The 12076-nt window shown below is 40.0% G+C and overlaps 1 pseudogene across 1 annotated transcript; it reads right to left on the reverse strand.

The window, feature by feature from the left end:
• Positions 1–5247: 5247 nt before the first annotated feature.
• LOC307069785 (partitioning defective 6 homolog beta-like) lies at positions 5248–6735 on the reverse strand (annotated as a pseudogene). Its single transcript has 2 exons — positions 6543–6735; positions 5248–5749 (listed from the first exon to the last, which is right to left on the reverse strand). The product of its transcript is annotated as a partitioning defective 6 homolog beta-like (transcript).
• Positions 6736–12076: the final 5341 nt, after the last annotated feature.

The following is a 12076-nucleotide window of genomic DNA, read 5'->3' on the forward strand; positions in this document are numbered from 1 at the left end:
AGGCTCAGCAGCCATGGCTCACGGGCCTAGCCACTCCGCAGCATGTGGGATCTTCCCGGACCGGGGCATGAACCCGTGTCCCCTGCATCGGCAGGCGGACTCTTAACCACTGCGCCACCAGGGAAGCCCAAGGGCGTGCCATTTTTAAAATACAGCTTTTTTATACTATGTCACATTTACGTAGATACATTTCTTAGATACTACAGCTTTGTAAACCAAAATGCTATTTCTAAGCAGGGAACTAACACTTTAAGATCATTAAAAGAGGGATTGAGGGACTTCCCTGATGGTCCAGTGGTAAAGAATCTGCCCTCCAGTGCATGGGACGTGGGTTTGATCCCTGGTCAGGGAACTAAGATCCCACATGCCACAGGGCAACTAAGCCCACCACGCCACAACTACTGAGCTCACACACCTCAACTAGAGAGCCTGCGTGCCGCAAGCTACAGAGCCCATGCGCTCTGGAACCCCCACGCTACAACTACAGAGCCCACGCGCCCTGGAGCCTGTGCGCCACAACTAGAGAAAAGAAAACCCGCATGCCACAACTAGAGAAAGCCATGCACCGCAACAAAGAGCCCATGCACCGCAATGAAAGATCCCACGTGCCACAACTAAGACCCAACACAGCCAAAAATAAATTTAAAAAATAATAGATAAATCTTAAACAAAAAAAAAAAAAGAGGGATTGACCTCCACTGCACTGGGTCAAGGAGAATGTTGCTTGTTTGACAAGATCCCTATGCTGGATCCTCTATAGGGGAGAAAAGCAACTGATGAGAAAAATCTTACAATATTTCTACGTATAATGAGCAAAGAGAGAATATTAAGATAAATTTAAAATTATGACGGTGTTTTGAGTTAGCACATATAAGATTTTTATGATGTTACTATGAAAAGTTTTACAAACCTTATATTTTTGAAATGTGATTTTAGTATAGGTTTTTATCACTGAGTTGTACTGTTTGCTTGGTATGCATATATTTCCTAGTTCGGTCACATTTCCTGGGCACAATGGCATATTACCAATTTTTAGTCCTCACAGTGATCTCAAGAGTCCAGTGGAGGTGGTGGGTGGGATGTGGGATAGTGACAGCAGTGACCTAATAGAGGTGCTCCAACATTCATTCTTTTGCCCAATGTTGATGAAGCACTACTGTATGTCACACATTGCTGTAGGCACTGGGAATACAAATGTGATAAGACAGAGCCCTTGCTATAAAGGACCTTCCTTCAAACAACGTACATATAGGTATACCTACAAACATACACACATGCAGAAATTATTCAGTCTTGTTCTAGTACAACTTGGCTCCTCAGCTATTTTTCTTCCTTTCTTTCTTCCTTTCTTTCTTTCTTCCTTTTTCTCTCTTTCTTTCTTTCTTTTCCTTCTTTCTTTCTTTCCTTCTTTCTCTCTTTCTCTTTCTTTCTCTCTTCCTTTCTCTCTTTCTTTCTTTTACCCTTTCTGTCTCTTTCTCTCTTTCCGCACTGCGCAGCATGTGGGATCTTAGTTCCCCGACCAGGAATTGAACCCGTGCCCCCTGCAGTGGAAGCATGGAGTCTTAACCACTGGACCACCAGGGAAGCCCCCTCAGCAAATTATTTAGAGGATATAGTGAGGGCACAAAGAATAGTCATTCTACTAGGGTTTTGAATGGAGGAATCAGGAAAGATGTCATAGATGAGATTCTAAAAACATGTTTTCTGAGTTTTCAACAGATGCCCTTATTTAATTACATAATGTGTTTCAGTTAGCATGGTAGTACTGCAGTGGGAGCTAATAGGGTTATGTTGTTTGCTTAATTTTTGTCATATTTTTAACATCATTGTATTGGGTTGGCCAAAAAGTTCTTTCAGGTTTTTCTGTATGCTCTTACGGAAAAACCCAAATGAACTTTTTGGCCAACCCAATATTAGTTTCTTAGGGCTGCCATAATAAAGTACTGCAAACTGAGTGACTTAAAACAACAGAAATTCAGGGACTTCCCTGGTGGTCCAGTGGTTAAAACCACACTTCCACTGCAGGGGGCCCGGGTTTGATGCCTGGTCAGGGAACTAAGATCCCACATGCCGCACGGCACAGCCAAAAAAAGAACAAAATAAGAAATTAATTTTCTCACAGTTCTGGTAGCTAGACATCCAAGATCAAGGTGTTGGCAGGGCCATGCTGTCTCTGAAGGTGCTGGGGAGAACCTGTTCCGTGGCTTTCTCTTAGCTTCTGGTGTTGCCATTGATCCTTGGTGTTCCTTGGTTCGTCAGTACATCATCACTGCAGTCTCTGCCTCTGTCTTCACATGGCCATCTTCCCTGTGTTTCTTCTCCTTTTCCTACAAGAATATCAGTCATATTGGATGAGGGCATCCTAATGACCTTGTCTGAACTTGATTATATCTGCAAGGACCCTATATCCAAATAAGGTCACATTCCTAACCAGTGGTTAGGACTTCAACATAGTTTTGAGGGGGCACAGTTCAACCCATAACAATCATTTAATTCCCTTTTAATGTGCCACGTCAATACAGTTACTTAAGAAATGCTTTTTCATGATGAGAGATTAGCAAAGCCCTTGGTTGCAGGGATGATAAGTATTTTTAGTTCATTAAATGAGTCTATAGTGACTGAATTTCTTCCAGAGCCCATACGGGTGAAACGCAGGCTGTAGAGATCTGTGAGCTCAATAGAAAAAGACTAGAGGTTTCGCCGCTTATTTGTTAAGAACAGTAATTTGTTATTCAGGTGCTACTTTGACTTAAAAAGATTTAATAAGTATTTGTAATTGTTAACTTTCAGTCATCAGAGATAGTTCCCTAGTATACCATCTTAAATAATTAAATTTATATTAATCTTCAAAATTACTTTCTTCAGTGTCTTGTACACATATAAAACTGCTTGCTTATTTTGTTCTAAGATGCTGTGATAACTGAAACATGATATTATGGGATAGATTGTTTTTTAAAATTACTTATACTGTAATAATTGACTACCAAATAGTAGTCACTTTAAGAAATTACTATTACTTTTCAAGTAAGATTTTTATTAGAAAGCTTAATACTTAAATACATTTCTGAGTAGTGTTCTGATATTAAATCTCACAAAAATATTTCCCTGCGTGGGATTTTTTTTCTATCGCTTTAACATTAGAGGGTTTTTTTTCAATTAATCCAGAATTTATTTCTTCATATTTTTTAAACCATTTAGAGAAGCTATCCTTTGAAAGAGAATCATTTGATCCTTCATTCTTTTAATAGCACACAACTGTTACAAAGGCATCCATACTAGCCCTGCTATAAGATGATTTAATAATTTGGGGGGGAATTATCTATAAACCACAGGAACTTCATAATATTCTTAATTTCTATGTACATGCATACTGTAGTGCTTATGCACATAGTACAATGATAAATGCCGAAGAAATCAGGTAAAGAATGAAAGTTCGCAGCCTCACATTTACTTGTTCTAAGTGGATGTGTGGGAAATAAATAGCCTAATGAAAATAATATAGATAAACTTTACTTGTCAGTGGTAAATACCACAGCTTTCTCTTAAAGTGTAGGCAGTGTTCCCAGAATAATCTCACTGAAGAAAATCCAAAATCTTTGCACAAAAAAGTGCACAGGTTTGTCCTGTGTGTAAAAACCTTTTAATCTAAGTGCATTTTATATCCAAAACAATTTGCACTACTTGAATACAGATCTTCCTCAACTTACAATGAGGTTACATCCCAATAAAACCATCCTAAGTTGAAAGTATCATAAGCTGAAGATTCATTTAATACACCTAACCTACCAAACATCATAGCTTAGCCTAGCCTACTTTAAATGTGCTCAGAACACTTATATTAGCTTACAGTTGGGCAAAATCATGTAACGCAAAGCCTATTTTATAATAAAGTGTGGAATGTCTCATGTAATTTATCAAATACTGTACTGAAAGTGAAAGTGGAATGGTTGTAGGGTACAGAAAAGTTATGAGTATATCAGTTATTGACCCTTGTGATCTCCTGGGCTGACTGGAAGCTGTGGCTCGCCGTGCTGCCCAACATCACTACAGAGTATCAAACTGTGCTAGCCCAGGAAAAGATCAAAATTCGAAGTAAGGTTTCTACTGAATGCGTATCACTGTTGCACCATTATAAACTGGAAAAATCATAAGTCAAACCACTGTAAGTTGGGGACCATATGTACATTAAAAAAGTTCAAAAGCCTACCAACATATATATAGATACACACACCCAAAACAAAAGGAATGCTTTCCAATGAGATTAGGAATGAGGATAAGAATTAAAAGAGAGTGTCTCCTATATTGCCAGAGTCAGTGAAATTAACTGCATTTTAAAACATAAATTATACCTATTTGGAATTATTTTATAAATATATAATCTATAGGCTGGACAAACATCAATGTGAAAAACTGTCACAGAATTTCATAATTTAGGAACATAGCTTCAGTGCTTCATAATGTGGAAAGAAACTCCTAAGAACAGCCAATTGGTTTGATTTCTTAGAAGTTAGAAAATAATGCATTTCAGAAAATGATTTGTAACAATTAGCGACAAAAGAACAACATTAAGAAATAAAATACTGGGTACACAAGAACTGAGGTCCTCAGAGTACCAAAAGAGAATCAGATTTCACATTAAAATTTAAAGAATGTGGTTAAAGGAAAAACTAACTGGAATCGTTGTAACAGGTTAAATATTTAACCACTTCAAACAGAAATAATTTAGTCCTCTCACATAGTTCTGAAAATGTACTGTAGCATCTAGTTTTCCATATCAAGAGCATATAATTTGATTAGCAGAGCTCCCTTTGTTTTAGACTTAAAATCACCTCTGATCCACCAAAGTTTGTACTAACAATTACCAAACTACTATTTGAAAAGCATTTAAACAGCTTTAGAGATATAATTCACATACCATAAAATTAATTTTAAGGTGTACAGTTCAGTGATTTTAGTATATTCAGAGTTGCACAATCACCATTACAATCTAATTTAGAATATTTTCATTACTCCAAAAAGAAACCCAGTCAGTAACCATTTGCAGTTATTCCCCATTCCCCTCCTCTCCCAGCTGTAAGCAATCACTAATCTATTTTCTGTTTCTATTTATTTTAAGAACATTTTAAACTTGCAACATTATTCTCATGCCTATTCCAGGTCATTGGCTCGGAAGTTTAAAAGTTCTTAAACTACCCAAATTTGCAAGTCCTGTGACATCCTCACTCAGAAGACATTCAAACGATGGTTTCATGATGTTATGATTGTTCCGTCTTCTAAGAGTTTTTGATCTGGAACATGTGTTTCAAATTCTGTTTGTACCATTTGCTAGGGGTGCTAAACTCATTTAATTAGATGGAATAAAACTATTCTTTCCAGACTCAAAACTGAGTTTGTTCTATTTGGGTTAACCATTTCCAGTCTTTTGATAGTAGGAACAGCTTTAGGAATCTAGTGTGGCACACCGCTGTCTTCAGTAATAATGTCATCTTCATCCTTTGGCTCAATGTTTGGTTCAATCTGCTGTGGATAGCCGAGAAAGCTATTATCAGTAGATTGGCTAGAGCTGCCAGAAGTCCTACTGTTCCTAACGTTATTCTCCTGTTTACTTACCTTCTATTATGATGACGTTGTAACTGTTTGCAGTCATCCTATTACTTGATCAAAACTCTTCCCTGAAACTTCTATACCATTAACATCTAAAACGTCATCATTAACAGCCAATATAGTCCTGTGCTGCGAGCCAGACCTCCTGGAATAAGCCAGGATATAAAGATCCCTGGCGGGGGGTGGGTGGGGGGAGGAAGGGACTTCCTTGGCGGTCCAGCGGTTAAGACTCTGTGCTTCCAATGCAGGTTCAATCCCTGGTTGGGGAACTATGATCCCACATGCCACACAGCATGGCCAAAAATTAAAAAAACAAAAGTAGCACACACACACACACACACACACACAGAAGATCCCTGGGACCTTCTCTAAGCCATGTAGTGTCTCCCTTAGAATGAAACCATCCCAGCTATAGAGTCCCTAGGGAATGTTCAGTGTTGTTGTGTTTGTGAAGATGAACTAATCCTATGGTGTGTTTCTTGGGGAATGTCAACATCTGTAATAGAAGACACACCTGAAGTCTTGGTGCATACCAATTAACTAGATCTGGCTTTTTTCTCTGGTTGACAGAACATTGGTTAAAACATTTTCCTTCTTCATTAGCATGTCTGTACCAAAGGCACTGTTTGCTTCTTCCTTTTTTTCTGTGTAAAAATCCTAAGCAGCAGGTTGGATATTGAAGCAGTTATGTGATAATTATCATCTTTATTTATAGATAGTAAGTATCCCTGGATGTCCGTATAGCCTAATAAAATGTCAACATTAGGTATCTTATGAACATGTTGCAGTAATCCATAAAACTCCTCAAAATGTCCAAGTTTTGCTCTTTCTATCAAAAACTGATGAAATTCAGTGCCGAACCTGCTCTTCTCCAGGATGCCCTGGCAGCCGCAGTCATGCTGAGTGCAGGGGCTGCAGCCCAGGAGCCTGCAACTCACCAAATGCACCTGCAGAGGTGGCTTGGGTCTCAATGCTGAGCTCCACAGGGTGGCTGGGGCAGCCTGTCTGTGGTGCAAGTGGAGACACAACTCCATCCTGTCTCCCTCTGCTTGGTGACTGCAGAACCCTGGTGGAGGAGGATGAGGGGGCAACTAGCCCATCCACCTCTTTGCTCTCGGCTGCCTTCCCCATGACCAGGCTCCTGACCCAGGCCAGTGGTGCTAACCGGAGAGACTTTAAGTAAAAATATTATTAAAGACATTTTGGAGAAAAAGGTCACCTATAATCCTGTCACCTTAACCAACATATTTTACCCATATATTAAAAATTACCTCCAGGTTTGTCCATGAGTATATATTTTCACACAGTTGCAGTCAGATATACATCCTACTTTATATCCTTTTCCCATTTAAAATAACCTTTGTTCTATATATTTGACAACTTTAATAATAAAAGCCTGAGGGAAATAGAAACTTTTGTATTGTGTGAAAATACCAGGTAAGTGGGTTTTCTGTGTGTTTTTTTCTCCCCTCCAACTCCCCATATTCCCACATTATTGCTAGAGAAGCAGTCAGTCTCCTCTCCTTGGCACACGCCCATGGCTATCTTTACCCAGCTGACTAGGCTAAATAAATACACACACACACACGTATACTGTGTGTATGTATATGTACAGGTATATGTATGTTTTATTTTGTTCATTGAAGCTTATTAAGCCTTTTATTTTTTTTAACATTTCTTTCAAATTTATTTTATTTTTGGCTGCATTGGGTCTTCGTTGCTGCGTGCGGGCTTTCTCTAGTTGTGGCAAGGAGGGGCTACTCTTCGTTGCGGTGCGCGGGCTTCTCATTGCGGTGGCTTCTCTTGCTGTGGAGCACGGGCTCTAGGTGCGCGGGCTTCAGTAGTTGTGGCTCACAGGCTCTAGAGCGCAGGCTCAGTAGTTGTGGCACACGGACTTAGTTGCTCCACGGCATGTGGGATCTTCCCGGACCAGGGCTCAAACCCGTGTCCCCTGCATTGGCAGGCGGATTCTTAACCACTGTGCCACCAGGGAAGCCCCTCCCCAGGAATTTTAAAATCTTTCCCTCTTAGAATAAAAGGTTTTCTGTGCTTTAAAGCAGTCGTGGGCTTCCCTGGTGGCGCAGTGGTTGGGAGTCCGCCTGCCGATGCAGGGGACACGGGTTCGTGCCCCGGTCCGGGAAGATCCCACATGCCGCGAAGCGGCTGGGCCCGTGAGCCATGGCCGCTGAGCCTGTGTGTCCGGAGCCTGTGCTCCGCAACGGGAGAGGCCACAACAGTGAGAGGCCCGCGTACCGCAAAAAAAAAACAAACAAACAAAAAAAAAAAAAGCAGTCGTAAATTTTTAAATTAACTTGTTATGTTATAAAAGTAATCTCAGTCCTATTTTAAATAGGTATCACTTGGCTAACATGCACTGGTAATATGTTAGCAGTCCCAGTTGCTTGACAGATGTAGATGTTAGATGAAATCCAGTTGGTTAAATTATACTCACTTGTCCAAAGAGGAACGTAACTAGAGAAATTAAAAGAAATCCTCAGCATTTAGGCAGCGTCTAACCAAAAAGAAATAGAAACAATGTGAGTTAGTTTCCTATAGCTGTTGTAACAAGTTACCTGTAACTGAGTGTTTTGCTTTTTTTTTAGCATCTTTATTGGAGTATAATTGCTTTACAATGTTGTATTAGTTTCTGTTGTATAACAAAGTGAACCAGCTATATGTATACATATATCCCCATATCCCCTCCCTCTTGCGTCTCCCTACCACCCTCCCTATCCCACCCCTCTAGGTGGTCACAAAGCACAAGCTGATCTCCCTGTACTGTGCAGGTGCTTCCCACTAGCTATCTGTTTTACATTTGGTAGTGTATATATGTCAGTGCTACTCTTTCACTTCGTCCCAGCTTACCCTTCCCCCTCCCCGTGTCCTCAGGTCCAGTCTCTACCTCTGGGTCTTTATTCTTGTCCTGCCCCTAGGTTCATTAAAACCATTTTTTTTAGATTCCATATGTATGTGTTAGCATACAGTATTTGTTTTTCTCTTTCTGACTTCACTCTGTATGACAGACTCTAGGTACATCCACCTCACTACAAATAACTCAATTTCGTTTCTTTTTATGGCTGAGTAATATTCCATTGTGTACATGTCCCACGTCTTCTTTATCCATTCATCTGTCAGTGGACACTTAGGTTGCTTCCATGTCCTGGCTATTGTAAATAGTGCTGCAATGAACGTTGTGGTACATAACTCTTTTTGAATTACGGTTTTTTCAGGGTATATGCCCAGGAGTGGGATTGCTGGGTCATGTGGCAGTTCTGTTTTTAGCTTTTTAAGGAACCTCCATACTGTTCTCCATAGTGGCTGTATCACCTTACATTCCCACCAGCAGTGCAAGAGGGTTCTGTTTTCTCCACACCCTTTCCATGACTTATTGTTTATAGAATGTTTGATGATGGCCATTCTGACCGGTGTGAGGTGGTACCTCTTTGTGGTTTTGATTTGCATTTCTCTAATGATTAGTGAAGTTGAGCATCCTTTAATGTGTTTCTTGGCAATCTGTATATCTTCTTGGGAGAAATGTCTATTTAGGTCTTCCGCCCATTTTTGGATTGGGTTGTTTGTTTTTTTGATATTGAGTCACATGAGCTGTTTGTATATTTTGGAGATTAATCCTTTGTCAGTTGCTTCGTTTGCAAATATTTTCTCCCATTCTGAGGGTTGTCTTTTTGTCTTGTTTATGGTTTCCTTTGCTGTACAAAAGCTTTTAAGTTTCATTAGGTCCCATTTGTTTATTTTTTTTAAACAAATTTATTTATTTTTTAATTTTTGGCTGCATTGGGTCTTTGTTGCTGTGTGCGGGCTTTCTCTAGTTGCGGTGAGCGGGGGCTACCCTTTGTTGTGGTGCACGGACTTCTCATTGCAGTGGCTTCTCTTGTGGCAGAGCACGGGCTCTAGGCACGCAGGCTTCAGTAGTTGTGGCATGTGGGCTCCAGTAGTTGTGGCTTGCGGGCTCTAGAGCGCAGGCTCAGTAGTTGTGGTGCATGGGCTTAGTTGCTCCACGGCATGTGGGATCTTCCCGGACCAGGGATCAAACCCGTGTCCCCTGCATTGGCAGGCAGATTCTTAATCACTGCACCACCAGGGAAGCCCCCATTTGTTTATTTTTTGTTTTTATTTCCATTGCTCTAGGAAGTGGGTCAAAAAGGATCTTGCTGTGATTTATGTCATGGAGTGTTCTGCCTATGGTTTCCTCTAAGAGTTTTATAGTGTCTGGCCTTACATTTCAGTCTTTAATCCATTTTGAGTTTGTTTTTGTGTATGGTGTTAGGAAGTGTTCTAGTTTCATTCTTTTACATGTAGCTGTCCAGTTTTCCCAGCACCACTTATTGAAGATGCTGTCTCTTCGCCATTGTATATTCTTGCCTCCGTTGTCAAAGAAAAGGTGGCCATGTGTGCGTGGGTTTGTCTCTGGGCTTTCTATCCTGTTCCATTGATCTATATTTCTGTTTTTGTGCCAGCACCATACTGTTTTGATTACTGTAGCTTTGTGGTATTGTCTGAAGTCAGGGAGCCTGATTCCTCCAGTTCTGTTTTTCTTTCTCAAGACTGCTTTGACTATTTAGGGTCTTTTGTGTTTCCATACAAATTGTGAAATTTTTGTTCTAGTTCTGTGAAAAATGCCATTGGTAGTTTGATAGGGATTGCATTGAATCTGTAGATTGCTTTGCGTAGTATAGTCATTTTCACAGTGTTCATTCTTCCAATCCAAGAACATGGTATATCCCTCCACCTGTTTGTATCATCTTTAATTTCTTTCATCAGTGTCTTATTTTCTCTTTCAGATTTTTTGTTAGTGTATAGGAATGCAAGAGATTTTTCTGCATTTTGTATCCTGCTACTTTACCAAATTCATTGATTAGCTCTAGTAGTTTTCTGGTAGCATCTTTAGGATTCTCTATGTATAGTGTCATGTCATCTGCAAACAGTGACAGTTTTACTTCTTCTTTTCTGATTTGGATTCCTTTTATTTCTTTTCCTTCTCTGATTGCTGTGGCTAAAACTTCCAAAACTATGTTGGATAGTAGTGGTGAGAGTGGACAACCTTGTCTTGTTCCTTATCTTAGAGGAAATGGTTTCAGTTTTTCACCATTGAGAACGATGTTGGCTGTGGGTTTCTCATATATGTTCTTTATTATGTTGAGGTAGGTTCCCTGTATGCCCACTTTCTGGAGTGTTTTTATCATAAATGGGTGTTGAACTTTGTCGAAAGCTTTTTCTGCATCTATTGAGATTATCATATGGTTTTTATCCTTCAGCTTGTTAATATGGTGTATCACATTGATTGATTTCCATATATTGAAGAATCCTTGCATTCCTGGGATAAACCCCACTTGATCATAGTGTATGATCCTTTTAATGTGCTGTTGGATTCTGTTTGCTAGTATTTTGTTGAGGATTTTTGCATCTGTGTTCATCAGTGATATTGGCCTGTAGTTTTCTTTTTTGTGCCATCTTTTTCTGGTTTTGGTATCAGGGTGATGGTGGCCTCATAGAATGAGTTTGGGAGTGTTCCTCCCTCTGCTATATTTTGGAAGAGTTTGAGAAGGATAAGTGTTAGCTCTTCTCTAAATATTTGATAGAATTCGCCTGTGAAGCCATCTGGTTCTGGGCTTTTGTTTGTTGGAAGTTTTTTTTTTTTTTTTTGGCTGTGCTGGATCTTCATTTCTGTGCGAGGGCTGTCCCTAGTTGTGGTGAGCGGGGGCCACTCTTCATCGCAGTGTGCGGGCCTCTCACTGTCACGGCCTCTCCCGTTGCAGAGCACAGGCTCCAGACGCGCAGGCTCAGTAGCTGTGGCTCACGGGCCCAGTTGCTCCGTGGCATGTGGGATCTTCCCAGACCAGGGCTCGAACCCGTGTCCCCTGCATTGGCAGGCAGATTCTCAACCACTGCGCCACCAGGGAAGCCCTGTTGGAAGATTTTTAACCACAGTTTCAATTTCAGTGCTTGTGATTGGTCTATTCATATTTTCTATTTCTTCCTGGTTCAGTCTTGGAAGGTTGTACTTTTCTAAGAATTTGTCCATTTCTTCCAGCTTGTCCATTTTATTGGCATAGAGTTGCTTGTAGTAGTCTCTCATGATCCTTTGTATTTCTGCAGTGTCAGTTGTTACTTCTCCTTTTTCATTTCTAATTCTGTTGATATGAGTCTTCTTCCCTTTTTCTTGTTGAGTCTGGCTAATGGTTTATCAATTTTGTTTATCTTCTCAAAGAACCAGCTTTTAGTTTTATTGATCTTTGCTATTATTTCCTTCATTTTTCATTTATTTGTGATCTGATCTTTATGATTTCTTTCCTTCTGCTAACTTTGGGGTTTTTTGTTCTTCTTTCTCTAATTGCTTTAGGTGTAAGGTTAAGTTGTTTATTTGAGATGTTTCTTGTTTCTTGAGGTAGGATTGTATTGTTATAAACTTCCCTCTTAGAACTGCTTTTGCTGCATCCCATAGGTTTTGGGTCAT

Source organism: Hyperoodon ampullatus, assembly GCF_949752795.1.
Source record: "Hyperoodon ampullatus genome assembly, chromosome: X".
Lineage (NCBI taxonomy): Eukaryota > Metazoa > Chordata > Mammalia > Artiodactyla > Ziphiidae > Hyperoodon > Hyperoodon ampullatus.